We start from the raw sequence: 24,608 nt of genomic DNA on the forward strand, positions 1-24,608 counted from the left end.
CAGCAGGGCAAAGAGATGTCGGCCAAGAACACAGAGAAGGAGGAAATGAGTTCTGGGATGAGAAGGATAGTGCTGTTGGGGAGAAAGAATTTTCCTCTATCCATCAAAGGTTCTTTCATCTGGTCTAATCATCAAATCGACATGAGACAGATTAACAGGAGAAAAAAAGATCTAATTTCATACGTCCTACAAGCGATTCAAAGACAGAGGGAAAAGTGAGGTGACTCCTCATCCATCCTGAGATAAGAAATGGGAAAGAGGCCTGGGGCTTCGAAGGGGCGGAGGGCACCTCACAGGACAAGAGGAAGGAGAGCAGATGCTGGGCAGTTAGATGATTGCCCTGCGACACAGATGGGCCACTCAGGCACGTTTTACCTCTGGTAACGATTCTCATTCTGGAAAGACCCCCCCCCACTTTAAATTCTTCTAGGTAATTGAGGGAGGGGTAGAGTTTCTCTTGAGGCACAGGGTCTCAGTTGCCTTCAGCTCAATATAATCCACATGCCAAGCTGGCACGTTTTGGGGAGGCTCGTTCTGAACCCCTTCAGGGGTTTACTTGTTCCTTCTCACATATTCCTTCTGAGATTTCTGTGAGAATCGGATACAGAAGGCACACTGTGGGTTATTCATTAGATTTTAGTGCTCCCCCCCCCCATATAATGAATGTGACTTTTAGCTTAAACGTACAAGGATTTTTTTTTAAAGAAAATAATTAAATTATTGGATATAATAGTCCCATTTATTATTATTTATTATCCATGCCATCTCATCTTGATTAAAGGGGCTGAGACAGCTTACAATAAAAACAAAGTACAGCCAGACTATTAGGACATGAGTAAAAGAACAGAAAAACTAAAACCGCAACAATACCAAGAAGTCACACAGTGAGAAGAGGGGAAAAAAATGGATACAAATATAGGCACATGTAAAGTGAAACACCATTTCTGAAAACGGTTTTAAAAGGGAGTGGTGTAATTTTTCATTATTAAAAATGGCTGCAGCAGGGTCTCAAAGGCACCAGCCCACGCTGGCCAGCCAGATTTCACAATCCTTGAACGCTTTAAAATGCTGCAGCTGCAAAAGACCTCTGGGAAAGAAAGTGATGTACCCCTCAGCCTGGAACATTCCACAAAACAAAAGGGAAATAAACAATCGTCCTTGTAGGTAGCTAAGAAAATAACTCCATCATGGTGGCATTCTATTAAGAAAAACAATTTTTTTCTGTAAAATGCATAAACACTGGTATATGAGAGCTTGAAATCACATAAAAATTCATACGTCTTGTTTCATAAACCCAGGAGCAATCAGATGATTCTCCTTCACAGAAAACAAGTATAAAACTGGAAAAAATTGCAGAAAAAAAAAACCATTTAAAGCTACTGAAAAATAATGAATAGAAGACAACAAATTGTGAATACTTTCCTCTTTAAACAGTGCTGCTGTATCTGGTGGAACAGCGATGAGTCGGCGGCATCCTTGCCTGGAAGTGTTCCCATCCCTCCCACACACACTCAGGCAGCATCACCTGGGAAGGGACGTGGTGAGCTCAGCACAGAGCTGGCAGCAGACTCACAAGTCTCCTGCTGGAAGCAGGGAACTCAATTCAGGGCAGCTAGAAACTTTTTTTAATTTTAATAACCTATTAAAAGTAGTTATTTTATAAATCATAATTTTATTCTAAAATATTTAGTTGATTATAAATAACTTATTCATTAGCTACAAATTAATAATTTTTACTGTTTCATCAAGGTCATTCTTTTTTTTTTAATTTTTATTGAAGTATAGTCAGTTTACAATGTTGCATCAATTTCTAGTGTGCAGCAGACTGCTTCAGTCATATAGGAACATATGTATATTCACTTTTATATTCTCTGTCACTGAATCACAAGATATTGAATATAGTTCCCTGTGCTATATATCCAGTATAACTTATGGTTTATCTATTTTTTATATGTTAGCTATATCTGCGAATCTCCAACTCCCAACTTATCCCTTCCCAGGACAGCTTGAAACTTAATGGAGAGATCCCAGAGGTCAGCAAGCCATGGAAAGATGGAGAAAATAAATGAATCACGTGGGCATGACTGTCTACAAACCTGCAAATGTCGTGCTAGCCTGGCCAAAACGTGAAAACCAAGGGAGACTTGAGAACTTTCTAGGACCCGGAATATACTCCTCAACTCACGCTCAGCTCAGGCAGCAGAAGGAGGAAACCTTGCAGGCTTGGGTGTCGGGGGCATAACCTCTGCCCAAATCGTGGTCTGATGTCCACGGTGTGAAGATGCTGGGAAATCCCTAAGAAGCCAGCTAGAGTCTCCACATCTTCTTCCCCCCATCGTGTGACCCCCCTGCTCCCTCTGCTCCAGCACAGCATGGTTTTCAGGTAGCTTTGGGGCACTTGGGGACAAGGCTCAGAGTCATTTATTGTAAACCATGGTGGCCTCAGAAACAGGACCTGCGGGCAGGGCAGTGAGAGGCATGCATCATAAAAAAAAAAAAAATTACTCAATAGAGACACAGAGAACAAGGCAAAACCTGGTTCTTTCTCACCCTACAGAGAGGAATTTGTAACAGCGTCTGATGTGGAAATGCACTCATCGGGAAGAAAAGGGCTCAGGAGTGTTGAAATCTGAAGAGTCTTCGGTTGGAGCCAGGTACCAGCAGGAGTCTGCCTTCCTGAATGCCCTTGGACCCCAGAAGCACAGTTCATGGAAAAGGGACCCAGATTAAGACAACAAATCACACAGACACATTTGATTTCCTTTTTCTCTGTCATCTTCCAACTAATCTATATAATGACCCACAGAAAGCACATCCAAGTCTTTGTGCCATCACCATAAACCCAAGAAGGGTCCCACTCAAGCCAAAGCCTCAAGCAAAAATCCACAAATGACAAATGCTGGAGAGGCTGTGGAGAAAGGGGAACCCTCCTACACTGCTGGTGGGAATGCAGTTTGGTGCAGCCACTAGGGAAAACAGTGTGGAGATTCCTCAAAAGACTAGGAATAGACTTACCATATGACCCAGGAATCCCACTCCTGGGCTTGTATCCAGAAGGAACCCCACTTCAGGATGACACCTGCACCCCAATGTTCATAGCAGCACTATTTACAATAGCCAAGACATGGAAACAGCCTAAATGCCCATCAACAGGTGACTGGATAAAGAAGAGGTGCTATATTTATACAATGGAATACTACTCAGCCATAAAAACCAACAGCATAATGCCATTTGCAGCAACATGGATGCTCCTGGAGAATGTCATTCTAAGTGAAGTAAGCCAGAAAGAGAAAGAAAAATACCATATGAGATCGCTCATATGTGGAATCTAAAAAACAAAAACAAAAACAAACAAACAAAAACAAAGCATAAATACAGGACAGAAATAGACACATAGACAGAGAATACAGACTTGTGGTTACCAGGGGGGTGGAGGGTGGGAAGGGATAGACTGGGATTTCAAAATTGTAGAATAGATAAACAAGATTACACTGTATAGCACAGGGAAATATACACAAAATGTTATGATAACTCACAGAGAAAAAAATGTGACAATGAGTGTGTATATGTCCATGAATGACTGAAAAATTGTGCTGGACACTGGAATTTGACACAACATTGTAAAATGATTATAAATCAATAAAAAATGTTTTAAAAAAGATATGCAAAAAAAAAATAAAGGGAAAAACGGATTTCACAATCTTTTAAAGGGTTTTAAGGTTGTTAGAAAGAATAATATTAAGCAGAAGGGTGACTTCTAATAGGCTTATCCATGCAATCCTCCATTACCTCTATTCTTCTCAATAAATAAGAAGCAAATTAAAAAAAAAAAAAAAGCCAAAGCCTCAAGAAATTGTCCTGAAGATAATGTAACAGTCTTGGTTGAAATAACAGAGGTCAAATCTGGCAGTTGTAAAAGGCTTTATTGTAAAGATATTGGGGCACTCACAGAAACGCTAGAAAAGATAAAGACCTAGTCTCAGAAAGTAGTCAGGCACCAGAAGAAGCGAGGCAGTAGGAAGATGCAGCTGTCACGCCTCAGAGACAATCTGGATCAGAGTCACAGTACCGGCACCACTACTGCAAGGCTGTTGCTGCCCTCAGCGATGGTCTCAGCCGCTGGATTCTCAGTGCTGTCACTGCTGAGTCCCCAGCCCACCCGCTAAAGACTGTCCCTACTCTCTCTTCATCTTTACTTCACTTACTCTGGGTTCAAAGACTCAAGCTGGGGCGTCCTACTGGATGGGCTGAGAGGGAAGACAGGTCCATTTGGCTACCATAATCCGCCAAGGCTTAATTTTTTTTTTTTATCAATTGCTCAATCTAGTGTTCGAAAGAGTTGTACTAAGTTTAAGAAAGGTTGCATGAGGATTAGAAAAATGGCTTGGTTTGAGCAGGTAAGGCTTCAGAGGATGGAAAAGGCTGACTCGTCACGGAAAGAACACGTACCCTTAAAAGACAAAGCTTCACAGGTGAGAATATCCGGAAGCCCAGCAGCTGTGGAAGTGTGAAAGGGGAAAGGTCACTTAATACCACACGGGAAAAATCAGATTTATCGCAGGATTTTCTTGTTCTATTCTTTGTTGCAGTTTTGTTGTTGTTTGATCGGGTTTTTTCCCTTGTCACTCCTCCAGAATGACTATACTCGTCTTGTGTTGCAGCAAAGTGTATTACAGCTCAGTGTTACAGCTCAGTTGTGACAGCAACCTGGATCCGGGCGAGAGACCAAGCAGCCCTCAGAGGGTTGGAAAACAGGTTGATTACACCAGCAGGCCCAGAGAAGTTAACACTCCAAGCTCTGTAGGTTTACACAGCCTTTTATAGGCTACCAGTCTAGACTTTGCAAAATTTTGCAACATCATATGCAAATAAGGTATAACAAAAGAGACTAATTAGGAACAAGCTTTGTAGAAATGGACCAATCAGGAGTGAGAGAAATGGACTAATCAGGAGTGGTAGAAATGGACCAATCAGGAGTGAGCTCCATGCAAATGAGGCACTACAAATGGGCCAATCAGGAGTTAGCTCAGGGAACCAATAGAATCTTAGGGGTAAGTTCCACTTTCTTAGAAGTAAGCCGTTTCAGAGGCAAAAAATGAGGTCATGCCACTGGGCCAGGGAACCGGATGGTGCTGGCAGGAGAGTAGTGGCCCTGCCTGGGGGTCCTGCTGGTCTTTTTCATGTGGCTTCCCACTTGATACTCATCAATTATTATCCATCTTAAATTTAAATATTTTAAATATTTGGACACAACATGAGATTTTCTTCCGTATCCAAATAGAACATCCTGGACCAAAATAAATTCACTAAACATTGTAATATATATATATATATATATATATATATATATATATATATATATATATATATATATATATATATATATAAAACGATGGCGAGAATTACAAAATCATATGGATGGTCAACTCCTTAGGTTAATGGATGGTTCCCCAACACGCTGACCAAAAGAGCTCAGTCAACAATTGGTTATATCTGCTTTGCTGTAGTTGTAAACCACTTTGCTGGTTGCTTTTGAAGCATCCCAAAGTTTTCAAATAATTTCCTATATGTCGACATGATTGATCACCACCCTGTTCTGGTCCCGAGCCACCCTTCCATGACACGGTGATAACAGAGTTCAGACTCTCCCAAATCACCAGAAATTTTATTGGATTCCAACCTTCTCCTTAAGCTGTATGCTGGGGATTTTCCATCTTCTTAAGTCCAAACTTTCAGGGTCTACACATTTTTGAGCCAACTACAGAGCATTTTCTTCAACAAGGGATATTGTACAATTTGGGTAGTTTGCCAAGTAAAGCTTTTCAAAGTCAAGAGGGGAATTTGAAATTTCACAAGCTTTGGATTAATAGTAAAGACCGATAAAAGACAATCTTCACGGTACTATTTACCTTAAACTCATTAACTGGGAAATTCGGTCATCACATCATGAAGGACTGAGTAAGACTTACTTTGTGACTTTTCCAAGTCAGAAAAGGAAAACAACCCACTTGGGCTCTTATGTAAATTATCTTTTAATAAATCAATTAAAATAAAGTGCATTTTATCTTTTTGCTTGTTCTTGAGACTTTGCTGCAAGTAAATCCAGTTTTCACCATCCGCTCCTGTGATGACTTGGAGAACTCCTCCCACACATGCACCAGATGTTGCTTAAACAGGATAATGGACCTCAGACTACTCTCACCAGTTCAGTATGTGTCTTTATGTAGAGCCATGTGCCATTCTTTCTCAAATATACCAGAAAGTGGTGATTCTTGTGTGAGTGAGGAGCAGAGAGTGGGAAGAGGCTGATACTTGGCCTCTTTGCTATTTGCTATCTCAGTCTTAAATGGAAGATTTCTGTTTCTAGATAAATACATCCTTCCCTCCCACTTCAAATCCTAAGAGACCGTGAAAAAGATGAGAAAAGAAAATGTATAATGAATATTGAGACAGAGGGAAAGAGAGAGAGACTTGGTGGACAAGAAACTGTGAAGAATTCCTGAAAAAAGAAAGAAAGAAAGAAAGAAAGAAAGAAAGAAAGAAAGCAAGCTACCAAGACAATGAAAAAGGAAACGTACCCCAAAATGCAGATCAGAGAGGACTGTAAGAAAAAGCAGAAGCGATGTGGAACTCCACACTTAGCAGGGGTAGATGCCAGGGGTAACGGGCACCCAAGGCCAAATAGCAGATGATCTTTTGCAAAGGTTGATCCCGCACAGCACCCTCCACTGGGGCCAGCAGTGGCTGGGGAATCCAACAAGGCTGGAGAACATCAGAGAAAAAAGACCAGTGGGTCATAAAACAAGACTGCAGTGGAAGGATGTGTTGGAACCAAAAGCGTGCTCCTAATAGACTAGTCCTGAACATATCTTCCTGAGAGCTTCCCATGTCATTTGGTGAACAAAGCCACATCTGTTCTCCACAATAGTGAGATGTTTATGCTACATTAGTGATAAATTCTTCCCCACGGAAGTCCTTAAGCTGTGTGATTAATTCTTCTCTCCCCAGCCTGATTCTCTTTCTTTTTGGCTAAGTCTGGTCTGAGGTATCAAAGATCATTCGGTTCATCAGGAATGTTCCAGCCTTGATTTCTCTGACGAAGCAGCTCACGACACATCACATCCTGACCTGGGCATGCTCCCAGCCTCTGCCTGCTAACCCCTCTGGCTCAGCATCCCCAGCAGCCCACACTGTCTGCCATGTGTCTGCCACTGCCTTCTACTTCAAAAGTGTGAATTCCCAGGGAATCAATTCCCCGTTATTGGAATTCTTCTTGCCTGACAGACTCAAGTAATCTGAGGGCACAGACTGAAACATACTGTCCTTTGGGACACGGAGACAGGAGAGAAATGAGCTAGGAAGACCCAGGAGAGCGGTATTTCCTGTCAGCTGCAGCAATGGGAATGATTTGAAAACTGTTCCAGACACCGTATTTTGATCAAATGGAGTCACTTTGGTTAGTAAGTCATTATGAGATTAAAAAAATAGAATTAAAGCAGTCTAGAGTTAATAATAAATAGACCCTATTCCCACTATGTAATTAGACAAAGAATAATTTAAAAGCTGGTTTTCCTAAGGAGCAAGGATTCTGATCAAAAGGGAACTGATTTCTGAGATTAACCTTTGTATTAGCTTCATCAAGAGTTTGAGCCCTTCATTTATTTTATAATAATTCGGATTCTGGAATATTAAGTGACCACACTGGCATGATCAGACATTAGACTACTTCTTTAGGTTTTAATGATTTGCCTCAGGCTGCATTAGTGTGTGGTTTATAGAAGAACTTTATTTTTAGTAAAATATAAATTATATATTAAAATACCCAGAGCTATTACTTAGTTAGTATCTAAAACTCATAAAAAGTTTTCTGGGTCCCTCCCTGAAAGAGTGTTATCATTTATTATGATTATGAATATTTAAAGATTTTTCCCTTATAATAACAGCAGCTTAATTTTTAATAACTTTATCAAATAATCGTAGTTATCTGAAAATATTTACCAATTTTAATAGCCTAATTACATATTTAGTAATTTTATTTCCATATCCAAATTTTAAAATGTGGGCCCAGAAGGACACAGAATTAACAATCATTGGCTGCCCTTTGCTGGCACTGGGATAAACACTGACGTCCCACACAAAGCTTTAACTTTCTGGAGGTTCTTAACAAATCTGGGAAACCACATCACACAAAGTGGTCTCAGTCTTCATACAATTCATAAACATTAACTATGCTTATTTTTGCAAAATCACAACACAGTTTTAAAAGATAAAATAATATATCAAGGAATTTTATGAGTTTCTTATTCTACAAAATTTTCCATTCTCTATTTATGCTTATATGTACATATACCATTATGTCTACTTCCTTGATGTTTCAACCACTCACTTCATTTATTCAGTTAGTTTTTATTGAGTCACTAACATATTGTAAATTCTGGGGATATAAAGATGAATAAGATACACTATCTACCCTCAAGAAACTCAGCAGAATGGGAGAGACAGAAACAAATTAGACGACTCCAATAAAATATAACAGATGCTCTAATTAATGTGTCCCTAGTGTGTTGTGAAGCGAAGAAGGGGCTGGCAGTTCTTCCTGGGAGCCTTCCCCCCTCAGCCTCCATCTCTCTCCCATAACTGGCCATGATATTGAAGGACAGTATGTATCTTATTACATGTTGTCGTATTAGTTTTATAATTCTCAATCTAAATGAAAAGAAACTTGAATTTCTTTTGAATCTAAAGGTTATTGAATCTAAAGGTAACTTTTTACTTGTGCAAATATTTTTGAGGACTAATAGCCTAGGATTAAAAAAAAATCATCAAAGCACTTGGAGCAAATAAATAAAATAATTTTACTACCAGGTATGATCATTCTTAAGTTTTATCTGTAGTTTTTGTCTAAAAAGTTACCTATCAGCTTTCATAAAATATAGTTACATCAATTATTATAATATAGTAAATTCCAATTTTGTTAATTTTTTCATTAATTTATTCTTACAAATTAATTCTTATTAACTTATTCTTTCTCCTTTGTATCTCTAAGCTAACTCCACCTGATACTTTGTTGCACAGAAAATACCTACGTCTCCCTTGATTCACAATGAATATTCTCTGTTAAAATGTGAATCCATTACTTTTGAGCTTTGGGGTATGACAAAGCATTTGCTTAAGAAAAGGAGAAAAGGAAGAGCACAAAATTTTGTGGCCATCTTACTGGATTCAGAAATCAATTAGGGTTCAATATTGTCTCCATCATGCAAGAAATAAATGAACTACTTGACCTCTAACACTTGACTAAATTGATATGCAACCAAAAGTACTCACATCTTGGCACTAAGCCTTAAATCTCTGAATTGTTTATAAGGAAGAGGTCAGCATCTGCTTTGATTCAGGACACTTGAATCAAAAAACATGTTGTTGGTCTGTCTTTGGGTATGGGAATTTAGTGCTGTGGTCACCCTGGTCAGATTAAATATTTGTGATGTTTCTCATTAAGTTGTTGACTTCCTGCAGCTATTGAAAAATCTCTAATTAACATTGGCTTGAAACATCAGAGGACTGGCCCTCCCATTAATATTCTTCATCTCAGTGCTACATGGAAGTGATGAGTAAATTTACCTCTCCAGCCAGTTTGGCCATTTGAAAGTCTGCAAATCCAACTTTATGTCACTCCGATTAAACCAGGCAGTTGAACAAAATAAATGATCGTCCCATTTTGCTTCAAAATTAACTTTAAGGAAGTTTTGTTTTGAGAATGAGAAAATATGGCTTATCAGAATCTTCTATCAAGGAACGGAGGAATAAAATTGAAAGGTGCTGAAGGAAGTAATGCAGTTAGGTCCATGTTGATACCCTCAGGTCATGTGACCAAGGCTTGTTGAAGCCTCTATGAAAATAAATAAAATAAAATAAAATCCTTTACGGAAAAGTAAAGTAAGAGGAAGGAACCCCAAGGAAGGAACATAGAAAATGGAACAAGGTGGTCATAACAGACCAGTTGTTCCATCGCATAATCTTGAATTCTTAGAAGAACCACGAACACACAAATATAAGGACTTATGCTAATTCTGCTAAGGGTCCCACCTGGAAAAACTGCCAAAGAGAAGCTCCAATGACAGCCAATCATCAAAAACCTGAGGTCAGGCTGCAAGGGTCATTCAATCCCCTTTGCAGGTCTCCCAATTGTGACTTTTAACTGGTTTTGCTTTTAAAAATCCCCTCCCCCTCCTTTCCCTTCCCCAGCTTTACAACTCTGCAAACAATAAAGCTGCCCTTTTGCTTTAAGACAATCCTGAGTCTTTTCTGGAATTTATTTCTAATTTAGGATGGCACATCCCTTAAGGCAAAGCATTTATCATTTGTTGTTACTCTTTGTTCTAAAATGCATGCAATCAGCATTCCTGGTATCAGCATCCTCTGAACTTACTGCCACCCACCTACTTTTGACAGTTAAATGTTCTTCCAAACGTGGCAATTAGAAATTTTTTTCAGTAATAAATCTCATTGACTCCTTAAGCTTGTGCAGCTCAATTATAAACCAACAGAGTTCCCGGATGTGGCTTGTTTGTTCTGTGTCTCAAGCATACATTGATAAATCTTAAATGCTGTTGGAAAATATACTTGAGCAGATAGGGCAATCATAGCTCTCTTGAAGAGTGGACATTGTGAAAACATGTCAGTAAAAGAAGGAATGCAAAAAAAAAAAAAAAAAAGGATTCAACAGGAGGGGCACTGAAAATAATTTTATACAAGATTGACTCTCAGTCAGCCACAACCATGGCAGCTTCCTGGCTTCCCGCCTCATCCCTCAGGTCCTCACCCCAGATCACACTTTACCTCTGACTACCCTTTTCTTATTCAGAATAATCCTCTTTGAACTTCAGAGCTCAGTAAGCCAAAGAGAGATTTTCAAAGACCTCCTTTATTTAAAGGTCAAAGCATGTCTCCCAAGTGGCTGTGGTGGAAGAATGGAGGAAACAGGGGGGTATGTGGCACCTATCTTGGGAGGATTTTGAGACAATACTGTTGCCGCAATTATATTATTTACCTCTAGAAGGTTGTTCTAGGACCAGAACTGCCTTTTACGTTTTCAGAATGGTGCCACCAAAAATGGGACTTCATTCATCTAAGAAATGTACTCAGTGATGTAATGGAATCCTGAATTGTTTCTTACCATTTTTTCTTGGTGCAGCCACTATGGACAATAGTATGGAGGTTCCTTAAAAAACTAAAAATAGCAATCTCACTCCTGGGCATATAGCCTATCTGGAGAAAACTCTAATTTGAAAAGCACTATTTACAATAGACAAGACATGGAAGCTACCTAAATGTCCATTGACAGGTGATTGGACAAAGAAGATATGGTGTATATGTGCATATATATATATATACATATGTGTGTGTGTGTGTGTGTGTGTGTAATGGAATATTACTCAGTCATACAAAAGAATGAAATAATGCTCTCTTCTCTGATTGACACTTAGTGTCTGTAATTTATCTTCTTGATAAAATCGTGGGGAAGTTGAGGAGAACTGGGTTTTCTAGAGCCACTGTGTTCTTACTCAGCGTTTGGTGAGGGTTCAGGAAGCTTGAGGCCGTGGGTTTGATGTTCAGCCAACCTGGGTTTTAATCCTGGCTAATTAGTAGTTGTATGATCTTGGTTACATTACTAATCTCTGAACATTGATTTACACTTCTGGAAAAAAAATCAGTCAATCAGTCTACCCACGTCAGCCATCTGCACAGTAGGAATCCGAACACTCAGTGAGCTGTGACTACAGTGAAGTTTAGGTTCTTCTAGACTTTGTTTAGTCCATTTCAAACACTGCACACCACTCCGTGGGGCGTTCGCATCTCCAGGCTCCGTGCGGATTCACAGGTGCTCCGGCTGCAGTTCTGGGAGGCCCAGAGCCGCCCAGCAGGTGAGCAGGAAACTCACTGAGCAAGGCTTGGCGAGGGTGGGGGACTGTCTTACTCAGGATCACAAAGCTGAAAAGAAGCCAGTCTCAGATTGTCTGGGTTACAAATTCCCTGGTCTTGAAGATGCAAGAGGAAGGCTGGGGGGCCAGCGTTTGATGGGTGCAGAGTTTCAGTTTTGCAAGATGAAAAGAGTTCTGGGAATGGAAGGCAGTGCTAGTCACACAACAGTGGGATAAGCTTAATATCACCCAACTGTACACTGAAAAATAGTGAAGACGGCAAATTTTATGTTACGTGTATTTTCACAATTTTAAAAATATGTTTTAATGTGTATGTAAACTATCTGGAACTTCACTAAAGTCTGTGCTCAATCTGTGAGAGCTATTTGCTGCCTCCTTTTCCTCATTTTGTTACTCATTCTCCTGAACTTACTGTGAAGCTGAGATTCCGTGAAACCCAACTGAAGTGAAAAAACATTTCGTTTATAAAATTAATAGATTTAAAGTCTCTACTTAAAAAGATATTTTTTCCTTCACTCCTAAAACATTGAGGGAATACTAAGAACGCTAAAAAGATGCAAAAGCTTTACTAAGTTAATAACACAGTTCTCAGAATCAAGCTCACGAAACCCTCTAACTGGTAAAACTTTACCAAGGAGCAGGGCAGCCTCTGTGTTTGAATTTGGAAAGGGACAAAAATCTTACGGCGAGTGAGGGAATGCCACACAATGGGACACTTTCTTTAGTTTCTCTTGTCTCAAGAAATAATCCCTGCTGCTATCAACTCACATGTAAAAACTCTTACGTTTTATTGAATGTCCATATATTGCTTGATGACCAACATCATCTAATAAGCAAGAGTGATATTTCTCCTTTAGCGATGAGTCAACTGAGGCTCGGCTTGACAAGTTTTCACTGAAGTTTTCCCCTATGGCCAGAAGCTAAGCGCCAGAGCCACACTTGTATACAGTTTAATTTCAAATCCTGTACAATTCCTGAGACTCACAGATGTTGCAATTTGTAAACCAGGAACTCTGCCCTAGCAAATACGAAGATAAACATTATTCTCTCTGCCAGTGACACAGTTTTACTGTGACAAATCCTACGTAACATTGAAAGAATGGATGCAGCCTGCTTTTATGAGGGGCTCTGGAGAATGAATTGCACCCACAGGGCTGGTGTCATCCGCAGCGCGAGGGCAGGTCTTTTGCAGCCCATGTCAGTCAGTCAGTGGTTGCTGGCCGCCCCAAGGGGTAGTGAGGGGGTGGCCCCCACTTGGCCAAAGGTAGTCTTTGGGAAAAGAGAGTAGCCGTGAGCTAGAAGCAAACAAAACTTGCAGTTGCCGGGAGGGGAGAGCACAAGCTCATAGAAGGAGACCAAGGTGGGTACCAACAGCATCCAGAACACAGTTTGTAAAAACAGAGCCAGGATTCCAACCCAGGAGACTGGTCCCAGAGTCCCTGCTGTTTGAACAAAACGCACACATCGCTTCATGTGACTGCAGAGGACGGAAGGTGCTGATTTCTTGACTTTTAAAATTAAGAGGAAGTGGTACTATCTCTCAGTGCATTTTCAGTTCAAAGCTAGTTGATGATTTTCTATCTTGGGCTAAAGTACACTCACTTGCTTAATCCTGAGAGACACTCTTTTCTCCAGCTCCCACTGGAGGATCTTGTTTTTCCCTGTAAGCAGATTCTTTCCTCTGTTGTGCAAAACAGTTCAGACCTTTGTACCCTCTTGTAAATATTCAAAAAGACGTAAACTTCCAGACAAGTTATCCCATCACCTAAAAGCATTCCTTCCAAAGGAACAAATAATAATTTTTGCCACCATTTAAAAATTATCTCAGGCAATGAAACAAGTATAATTAAGTAAGGGATATCTTAGATGGTGATAAGTGTAAAGATAAAACACGAGGCGGAGAAAGGGGGATTGAGAACGAAGCACCAACGGAGAGTAAATCGTGCTCTTAAACTGAGAGGTTAGAGCGGAATATATCAAGCGCCATCTGGACCAGGACTTGAAGAAGGTGAGGAAGTGGACCACGTGCAGGGATCTTCCAGGCAGGAGACACAAGCGTGAGGGAAGGGCGCTGCCGTGGAGCACGCCTGGCCTGTGCAAGGGCCAGAGAGGCAGCCGCCGGCGACTGAAATGGAGGGAGCGGTGGCGAGAGACATGGGAGCTACGGTCGGGGAGGTTGCAGCGGGAGGGGCTCCACGCGCTCAGACTTGCACCTGGAGTGGATGGAGAGTCGCTGGCGAGTCCAGCCCTAGAGTGGCAAGCTGGCGTATGTTTTGAAAGGGACACACTCTCCCTGTGGTGTCAGCAATGAACTGTAAGTCTCAAGGATGGAAAGCTGAATTCCTTTGATATCTGACCAAAAACAGTTTGAAATGGACAGTACCCAGAGACTGATATTCATGGGAAGGGAAAAAATATCCCCCACCCTATTCCCCAGCAAATCCAGACGTGAACTGACCTTGACATTACACAACCTTGCCATCCTGAGCCAGCCAAGAACCCTTAAGAACTTCTGCCCGTCTTCAAGGCTCCAGGCAACTTAGAAATATCTATAAAGTGTTCCTACAGCTCAGACAAATCTCTCCAAGCTCTGCCTTCCACTCTCAACGTTGAACTTGGTCTCTGATCTCACAACCGCATTTCCCTTCACATCCTCGCCCTTTGGGAATCAGTGACCAAGCTGGACGATCTGCCTGGCTGTCTATTTTGGTTTCTTCATAAAATATCCTGTTCCCGTCTCTCTCAACACACATACTATAGGCCATGAGCAAGTAAGTCTTTGCTCCCTGGCAACAAACAAATGTACGTATTTGGGTGAAAAGGACATGAATTTATTTGGAAAAGGAGTTAAAGTAATGAAACTAAGATTCTCTTTCCCAATAGGCTGATCATATTCCAAGCAAAGCCAGAAGGATTTCTAGAGCAGAGAAGAATTTCTGAAGACTATAGGCTGAGATGGTGGCTTCCCAAAATTTGGGAACAGTGTATTTTTTTTTTTTTTTTAATTTTCTCTCTAGGAAAATGGTTGGAGAGGCCGAGTGCCCTAAGAGATGAAACACCAACATCAGAAATCATCTCACTTCAACAAAGAGCTCCCAAGGCTAGGAATATGGAAATGTGGAAGAAAGAAAAAATTTTTTTTCCAATTTTCTATAATAGCAACCCAAGGGAAGGTGAAATTTTGTTTTCCTGTGTTTGAGACCTGTCACATTTTCAAGATACGGGTGCAAAAGATGAATACCATCTGGGTTAGAGCAAAAGATATTTTTACATGTTGCAACTTCTAAATGTAGCAGGATTTTAACCAGGTTCTTATGCTGGGCACTCTTGGTTCAGGATGGGAAGAAGTAATTAACCTTAATGCTAGGTATTAGAAAGTCAATTACACCTCCATGCAAGGCCGATGAAGGAAGTCTCTGGGCTTACAGCCTTGTTTGACTTCCTGCCTCTTTCTTACCCAGTAAAGAGAGACTGAAAAAAAAAAAAAAAAGCACCTCCAACTCCATCCTGTCATTTACACCAACAAAAAAAGCTTTGTTCGAAACTTTCTTTGGAACACTGCAGAATGTCTCCAGCTTTCCCAGAAAGCACATGAGCTTCAGCTGCCAACTGTTCAAAACTGGAAACAATTTAAACAACCAGAAAAGCCCCTCAAACCATCACTAAGATGTCATTTAAAGTCATTAATAAAAGGCTGCTCTTTGGGCTGGCTGACATGACGTTGCGGAATTGACACCAAAAACACCTTTCTGTATTTTTTTCTTCTCAGTTGCCATGCTACATTTTCAAAGGGTGCCCCCCTTTTTTTTAATTACACATAAAAAAATAACATCAGGGGCTTGTGAAAGGAAAATCAAAATGGAGTCACTATTGCAAAAAGAGCTTTCTTATAGCGGGGAAGCTACTGAGGGTGACGGATACACGTCTCAGCCCAGATGGAATCTGAATTCCGACCACTTATTGTCTTAACATAGGCATCCAGAACATCTGCATAATGTTCCAGAAACTCAAGATACTCATGGGACCTTCACCCTAAATAACTCCTGGCAGCCTAACCCTTGAAGACAAATGTTTTCTTTCTTGTGTCGGAGTTAATCACAATTCTTGCCAGACAACTTTAACTACCTTGTGGCTTCTGCCTCTATAAGCCTCTGACTTTTTCTCTTCCCCGAAACCCTCTTTTGGTTTTCTGAGCCTGTTGGCTCTCAAATTGCAATTCCCAAGACTCCAGATCAAGTTCTTTGTTCTTTGCAACCTTGCTACTGGTTATTGCTCAGCAACAGATTAGAACCCGTAGAAAACAGGATTGGTAAACTCACAGGCGAGTCAGCAGAAAATCTCCAAACTAAAGCACAAAAGGGAAAAAAGAAAGCTGGAACAGAGCACAGGAAATCCATGTGATGTGGTCAAGAGATCTAACACACATATAGTTAGAACTCCCAGAAGACAAGGGGAGCCCGGATGGGGCAGAAGCAGTATTTCAAGAAGGACAAGCGGAGAATTCTTCTGAACTGATTACAGTTTCAAGCTACAGATTCAAGACCCTCCAAGAAGCCAAAGCAGCGTAAACATATTTAAATTAAGTTCTATATTTCATTATTACAAAAATAACTGTTATGAACGTTCTCTTGCACACATAATCTCTACACAAATATGAGCATTTTATTCGTGGAGGAAAGATGGAATGATTACTAAGTGGTACTGGAATAATGGGAAGAGTTCCATTTCAGAGGTTGTCGGGAAAGTAAATACAGACCTCTACTTCACACTTTTCAGAAATAAAAACCCCAGATTTATTACAAGGCTATACACAAAAGAAAAAACGAATTGCAAAAATATTAGGAAAAAAATACAAAACATTTTCATCATGTTCCAAACACAGCTCAGCCACTCCCTTCTACCACTGGCCAAGGCCCGGGCTGACCACCGCTCCAGCAATGGGTGTGGAAGCCTGCTGACTCGTAGCGTTTAGTTCAATCAGATTTCATCGAGTACTTCTTTGGATACGTCATGTGGTCTCTCTTTCTTTCTTTTGGGAAATCATGCGCAGAAGTAGATTGAATATAGGTTAATGTTACTGAAATGCATTAAGCAGACCACTAATGACCAGAATACCAAATGAGAAGACACGCAATCATACTCTGGGAGTAAGGGCTTAATTAAAATAACTGCTTTGCTGGGCTCTTGATTTTTCTTTCTTTTTTTTTTTTGCTTTTAATTTTGTTTTTGTTTTTGTTTTCTTTTTATGCAGTAAGCACCAGAACAACTTACAGCTCCCAAATTCCCAGGACAAAATAATCACCTAATAAGTAATTGGGTCCACTGCCGAATTAAACGTTAGGTAAAATGCGTTGGCCCCAGCAACTGAAATTCAAATGAATAAAGAATTCATTTGTTTAGAAAATTAACTTCTCTCCCTTCCTGTGCCCCCAGCTTTGCGAACCACTAGTCTGCAGTTTGTCAGGATGATAGGTAACAAGTCTGAAATCACATCAGGAGAAGGAAATCTTATTACACTTTACATTGGCAGAGTCAGGTCCGTGGGTTCAAATCCCTGTTCCAGCCCTTCCCACTTATATAAAACGGGGATAATAACAAGTACCTACTTGCAGGGTTTGTTAGGTTTAAAGAGACTAACTTTAAGTTTTCAGAATGGTGTCTGACACGTGGTCAGTTCTCAAAAGATACTAGGTGGTGATTATCTTGATAAAAGGAAGATAAGATGAAATGAGATGAAGTGGTGTGGGTGCTGGGTGCTCCTGGGGGCCTACTGTTCATAAATTTTTCTGTAAAGGGTCAGATCATAAATATTTTAGGCTTTGCAGACTGCATACGGTCTCAGTTGCATATTCTTTTTTTTTTTTTTCCAACAACCCTTTAAAAATATAAAAACCACTCTTAGCGGGCACACAGAAGAGGCCAGATTTGGCCCGCAGTCACCACTTTCATTAGGATATTTACTAGAAAGAAGTGGATCACTGTAATAACCGAATGGGTGGAGGTCGATTTGTGACCCCTGTAGGCACTCTCCACCCAGCGTTGTCTCATTTGCGAGAATATTAGGCTAAGCCATAGGAAACTGCCATTTCTGTGGGTCAAAAACAGTCAAGTATTGGTGATTTCTAATCATAAAGACACACAAGCTGTGACACGGACGTCACACTGTCTTCTCCCCCCTTTGTGCCAACGTGTAAAGACGTTGTGATGGGGAAACAAAGCCCACCAGGCCTCATGTTTTGCATGATAGAAGCAAAATACACGGATAATGAGGGTTGGGGGAGGGTTTGGATTTTTTTTATTTTTTAACCTTTCGGGCAATAACACTTCCTCCGCCCTGTTTCTTCCCCAGTTGCTTCCTTTCCTACCCTTAGATTTACCAGCTCTTTACCTAATTTCCATCATCTTCTTTCTAGTTTGCCTGCATTTGTTTGTTGCTTTCTCTTTTTTTTTTTTTTTTTTTTTTTTCTACGCTTAAGGGATGAGACAGGCTTCCAGGCTGCTAGGTAGGTAAGAATAATGGATGGCTCTGTGTAAATAAAATGGGAAAACAGAGAAGAGGTGGGTGTTCTGGAAACAACATGGGCCTGGGGCCTCAGAAGGCTTTCCGGGCCCAAACCTCACAGAGAGAACATCTGGTGCTCCACGCAGCTGCAGAGAGAGCTAGTTTTTAAAAACAGACAAAGCCCTATTATATAAAAGGAGAACCACGATTTTCGTTATTACAAAGTTACAAGCGCTCCCTCTTCTGCCTACTTTTAGCATGTGCACTCTCTTGGCCACTGCACATCCAAGAAAAAGTCCTCAATTTAAATGAAATAATGCTGCAGCATGAAGTTCATCGCTCACAGAAGCTTGAATTACATAAGCCCTAGGAAAGAACACAAGGACATTCCAGGGGTAGTAACCCCCCATCTCTCCGTATTCAAATGGAAGGTCCCACGGTGGTGGTGGATGCCATGGTCCTCTGCTGCGTGGATGGCGGGGCCGCTCTGTTGCAACACGGCCAGTTTCCCGTGGTTGGCCTCTAATTCTACAGGCTTCAAATAATTCACTGCGCACTGAGTCATAGCTCTTTGCTGACTTGTTTGCAAAGCCCTGAAACTTTTCATTCAGACAACCCAGGATTGGCCCACAGGCTCCACGACCCTGACCCAAATCCACCCCAAGACAAGTGGCTTAGAAAGAGATTATTCATGCTTCTGCTTTTTTGTTGCAGTTTTCATTTGAATTTTTTTCTTAAAGGCCAAGGAGTGTTTTTCTTTCAAGGTTTTTTTTCCATGCACATGGTTGGAATCTCTCATTTTGGAGCTCAGCCCTGTAAACTTGCAACAGGAGGATCTCCTGTGTGACTCAGGTAACTTGTCAGGTGAGGGCCCAGGCTCCAGCCTCATGGTCAACCTGAGTGACTTGGGAACATGAAACAGGGAACTATTACAGTGGTTGGTACATTTTAAAAAATATCCTTACTGAGATGCTTTGTACCCTTTTGCAGCCAAAATCCCTAACAACCCACACTACACTCGAGAAATATTCAGGAGAAAGATTTCTATCCAAGGGAGAAAGATAAAAGTTCTGGTGCATGAAGTTTTGCTGTCTTCGAAAAAATAAACCAGTATTGCATGTGCTTAAATTTTATGCTCAAAGGGGTAAAAGTACATTTTGTTTTTCAAAAAGCACCCAACTGTTTGAAAGGTAATTGTGGAAGTTACTCATTTGCATTCCTTTTAAAAAAATTTTAGATTAAAACACCTAAACTTTTAATCCAATCGTGTATTCTTAAATTGAGTAATACTATTTTGATGTCCTTTTTTACTCCATTTGTCACTTGTCACTGTCAGAAACCCTGAGATCAGTCAAGATTACAAAACTAAAAAAAAATTTTTTAATTAAAGGCTTGATTTCCAGAAACAACCCTGGAATCAAATCTTTCTTCCTTCAGTATGGAATTTGAAGGTTGACTTGGAATTCATCTTGGAATCTAGCATCAGTCAGTTGCTGTAATAGAACACTAGACTTCTCAGTGGTGAGAAGGCAGAATGGGACCAACGCTGCCAGCAACAGACCCATAAGAGGGCGTGGTCCTGGGGGTCTGAGGGTGCTCCCTGATGCCTATGGTTTGGGCAAATAGCGGTAAAGATGCCAAAACATGGTTCCCCCAGCAAGCACGATCCGACCATTAATGGAAGTGGACTCACAGAAAAGCTGCCTTTTGTAACTTTTTTAAGTTTTTCTTCATGTGACTGGTTTAAGTAAAGTCTGAGGCAGGAGGAAATCCGCATGAGAATGAACAGTCCAGGGCTGCATCACAGAATGGGCCCCAAGCCTAAGATGCAGAAAAATTAACAGCATGTATATTGTCATTTTTTGTTTTGGGGTTTTTCTTTTTTCTTTTTTTTTCTTTTTTTTTTTTTGGTCAACTCTGGTTTGTGAGAAGAAAAAGGTGGCAAAGGGTATGGTTAAAATTTTGGTTTTCCTTCAAGATTTATCCTGGGGATAAATTTGTCCAATGGTCTATGAGCCACAGAACAAAAAGGAAATACACACTCCTCTGTTGTGTTTCTAAAACAAACAGAAGCCTTTTGTTGACAACGTTTTTGGAAATAACGACACAAAAACAGCCACTTACTATTATTTATAACAACGTGGGAGCTGGGAAAACCATTTTTGCCTGCTTCTTATTCTTATTCGTCTTCTGAATGTTCTGCTGTAAAATTTGAATTCTACGTAAATGAGGCACTAGATGTCTGAGTCTCTTTCTCTCTGCTTTTTACCCTTTCTTCACCCACTTTTCTACCTTTTCGCCTTCTAACTCTGCCTGAGAAAAATACAGTGTTTGTAAACTATGAAACTCCCCAAGTAGCAAGGCTTCCATATTTGCTCTCTCACTCCCTCTGCCCCTCATTGTTTGGCAAGTACTGATCCCTTTTGTCCTGATATTATTCTGTTTTCCCGCCCTCTTACATCACTCAACCAGCTGCTATGAATCTTGGAGTGATATTAACATATTTGTTTTGAAATGAGGGAGGAAGGACAGGGAAAAAAAAAAGTCAGAAGCTGTTGGCTTTCCTACTGCTTCATAGAACATTTAGTGTTGTTCAGTGTCTCCTTTGGTTCTCAAAACTATCAATCACGAATAACAAATGAAATACTTTACTTATGGTATGAGGACTGATTCAAGACACTCCCAGCAAGTGCGAATGAGTCCCCCTTCCCTGTACCTGGGGACCAGGATCTCTGGGTTGAGCTTGGAATTTAGTATTTTGTACCCTTCTTCCAGCCTGGACATTTTAGGCAGGTGTTTGGTGGAGAGTAATCTAGAGATAAATAGTCCAAGAGAAGCACTTCCTCTCGTCTCTCCATGATCCACTTTGCACGGAGAGTTCAGGGGCCCACGCGCTACTGTTGCCCAAGCTGGCGTCTCTGGCCCATTTCGAGCCCTGGAAGATGTCAGACACAGGGCGGTAAAGCTACCTCCGGAGGGGGCCCCTCTAGGATTGCTGACGGCCTGGGTGACCATCCAGTCAGGATGGCCCCAAACCGGGGGTGTTCCCAGGACATACAGCCTCACGTTTTAAAAATGGAAAAGTCCCAGGCTCACGAGGACCAATCTGTCCTGACTCAGTGCACAGTGAGTGGGCCTGTCTGTACCGTATGGAGGTGCCCCCGGGTCTGACACACAGTCCCATTTCCAGTCTGTCCATCTGTCATCCTTGTCAGACTTCTTCCCATCTTTGAGTATGAATTCCTCCAGTTATTTATCCTTTCTTTGCAGAAGCTTTAAAATCCTCAGACCCAAGCATGGGACTGAACTAGGGCTCTGACTGCTCAAAGTAGGGGTCAGCTCTCTAACGCTTCCCCTGAATCCTCCCTGCAAGTCCAACTCCCTGGAAAGGGAAAGACCAAGATGGCTGGGACAAGTGCCTCTACTTAACCAGCTGCTGTGTAGACCTCGCTCGGCCAACTGCGGATGCATCTCTTGCCCACACTGACTGAGAGGGAGCAGGTCTGGCATATTTAACACACAATGTCCAGGGAGTGCAGCTGCTCCTCCCTCCCGCCTCTCGCCACCCCGCCGGCCCTCTCCAGTTCTCTTCTCCCCCAGGAACCGATCGGCAAGGGCACAGCCAAGCAGAAATCCAATTCGGGAATAGAATCCACGTGCTCCCTTCCTGCAAGCACCCCCCCCCCCATCCCCTCATCTTTATTAAAGATTCTCTCTGGGCGACCCTCGTTCATTCTCGGCTTCGATGAGGGGAGGGGAAAGAGAGACTCTCCTCACCACAGACCTGCATGCCTCGCGTGGCCGAGGCAGGACCCTTCCTCCTCTCCCTGAGAGAGGGGGGTTCGGTAGTAGGGCTGCTTCTGCTGCACATTTGGACTCCTTGGGGCAGGAGTTCAGGATATTTTTGGGTCCACTTTTGACCTGGTTGCTTGTGCCAAGTTCCGGGCCTCAGCAGCTGACACTTCAGCTCCAAGAAGAGCTAATCCCCGTGTTGGAACATTCCATTAGAGACCAGACACGCAACTTGAGATGGTGAGACTTGATTTCCTGGGCACCACAATGTGGTGCTCTTGGCCTGGTGCCGGTCCCCCTTGCCTGCAAATCTGTATGCTCCAGACCCAATATTTGGCTTCCTACATGCTCTGCTTATTTCCCTCTGAGGACGCCTGTCCTCATTCCCCACATCCTCCCTTCTGGCAGAAGAGCTAGCCCTGCCTGGGCATCTCTGCACCGTAGGATCATCTTTTGGCCATACTTTGTGATGGGGTAGCATTTTCACGCTGACGTAGGAGTGTAACAACGAAGAAAGATCATCTCCCGCCACCACGTTCCTGGCACACAACACGCCGCTTTGCCCTTCCCGGTGTCTGTTTGTGCCACGTCCCCGCACCTGGCTGCCTCTTCTCTCTTCCCTGACCCTCGTCCCGCACCCCCGCCACCTCCAGCTTGTTCTCCAGGAGTCACGCTGAAGGAGGCATGCCCGGTCCCTTGGGCAGGGTCCAGCCTGGTCCTCCGTGCCCCCGCCGCACTCCACACGTGGGGTGGACCATCGGAGCTACCATGCGTCCCCATGTCCCCCTTGGCTGACTACCTGGTTCCTGTAACGCCCGTGTCTCTCACTCCGTGGGTGCTCACAGTCCTCCTTTGAAAGAAGTGGGTTTGCTACTTACTTTAGATTTCTCATCGACAGAGTCTTTTTTAAGGAAAGCATAAGCAAGAAACACAGCTGATGCAGCAAGAACGGTTCCTGCTCTGATCTTTGGCGGCTTAGTGTGGTGGTTGAGTGATTCCACGTTTTGCAAATAAGGAAATTAAGGCTCAGAGAAGGAAAGTGGACAGCTGTTGAGTGTCTGAGCTTGAGATAGTTTTCTGGCACCAAAGTCTAGGATCTTTCAACTATGCCTTTTGAAAAGTAAAAGGGAGGAAGGGAGAGAGGGAGGGAGGAAAAAGAAGGAAGGGAAAAAGAAAAGAAGAGAAAAGAAAGAAAAAGAGAAGAAAAGAGAAAAGAAAAGAAAAGACACACACCTGTGTATTTGCCCTGGCTTGGTTGAGATAATAACACCAAAAGATGGTGGCCTGGGACGCACGGTCGCCTGCTGGCCGCCCTGGCGCTCTGCAGGAGATGCTGGTAATCTCCGTCTCCAGGGCTGCGGAGGTGACATCCTCATGCACTCATGTTTGTGGCCCGGATCAGAGCCATGAGACGGGTACCAGTGTCCTCTCCCGGACATTCTTTGGAACAGGGAGCCAAAGCTGAACCTCGCCTAGTCTGCCCAGTCATTCCCTCAAACGCAGCCGCCATTGGATTACTTTTAAGTTCCATGAGACATTGCTAACAGGCCAGTGTCACTTTAACATGCTCTACCCTTAGTCCAGCCTGATTTCCTGCCACTCGGGCAGAGGCAGCTGCCGGACGTTGGCAGGGACCTCTGCGCATTACCAGGGTGGGTACTGCAGGAGCGCTGGCCTGCAGCATATCACCGCCCTGGTCCTTCACAGACGATGCTCAGCTAGTGGACAGTTAATGGCTTATTGAACTGATCCCTTTTCTGTAATTGTTTCATTGGTAAACACTTAACGTAGGCCACCATTTTGCCTACAAAATGCCAAACACTGTCAAGTGCATAAGAAGAGAGAGTTTTAGAAACTGTAGAGTCTTTTGAACACATGAGGAATGAGTGGTTAGGAGGTCAGGCCCTGACTTCGGATTACGTGCCCCAGTCATCTGCTCCCTGCGCAGTTTGGGCCAAGTTCCCGCACCTGTCCAGCCTCAGTTTCCTCATGTGTCGTGCATAACCAACAAGAGTACCTGCCTTATGAGCGAATCACAGTAATTAACAGAGATAACGACCTGAAAGCCTGTCTTTAGCAAACATTTGGCTCCCAGTAAGCACCCAATAAATGTCTGTAGAACGTCCCCCGCCATCACCCCACACCGGAAGAACAACACTTCATGGCAATTCAGGCACTTAAAGGTTTTACAAGAGAAGCATCATTCCTGACATGCCACAAAGACAGTACTGCTTACTGCTTGCCAACTGCCTAACGTAGATTTTTTTCACTGCCAGGTGCTCTTAATTTGTTTTGATTTAATTTAGAAGAGCGATTTGAGTTAAAGGGAGGAAAACAACCAAAGACAGGGGGGAAAGCCCTTCAGGCTGCAT

The 24,608-nt window shown here is 42.2% G+C and overlaps 1 long non-coding RNA gene across 2 annotated transcripts in view; it reads left to right on the plus strand.

Moving 5' to 3' along the window:
- Positions 1 to 11,714: 11,714 nt before the first annotated feature.
- Positions 11,715 to 24,608, plus strand: part of LOC116157806 (uncharacterized) — a 37,175-nt gene continuing 24,281 nt past the window's right edge. For both annotated transcript variants that reach the window (XR_010384571.1, XR_004142032.2), the window contains exon 1: positions 11,715 to 11,924. This is a non-coding gene — a long non-coding RNA (uncharacterized LOC116157806). The remainder of the gene's footprint in view (positions 11,925 to 24,608) is intronic.

The sequence above is a fragment of the Camelus dromedarius genome, chromosome 16, assembly GCF_036321535.1.
Source record: "Camelus dromedarius isolate mCamDro1 chromosome 16, mCamDro1.pat, whole genome shotgun sequence".
In the NCBI taxonomy this organism is placed as follows: Eukaryota; Metazoa; Chordata; class Mammalia; order Artiodactyla; family Camelidae; genus Camelus; species Camelus dromedarius.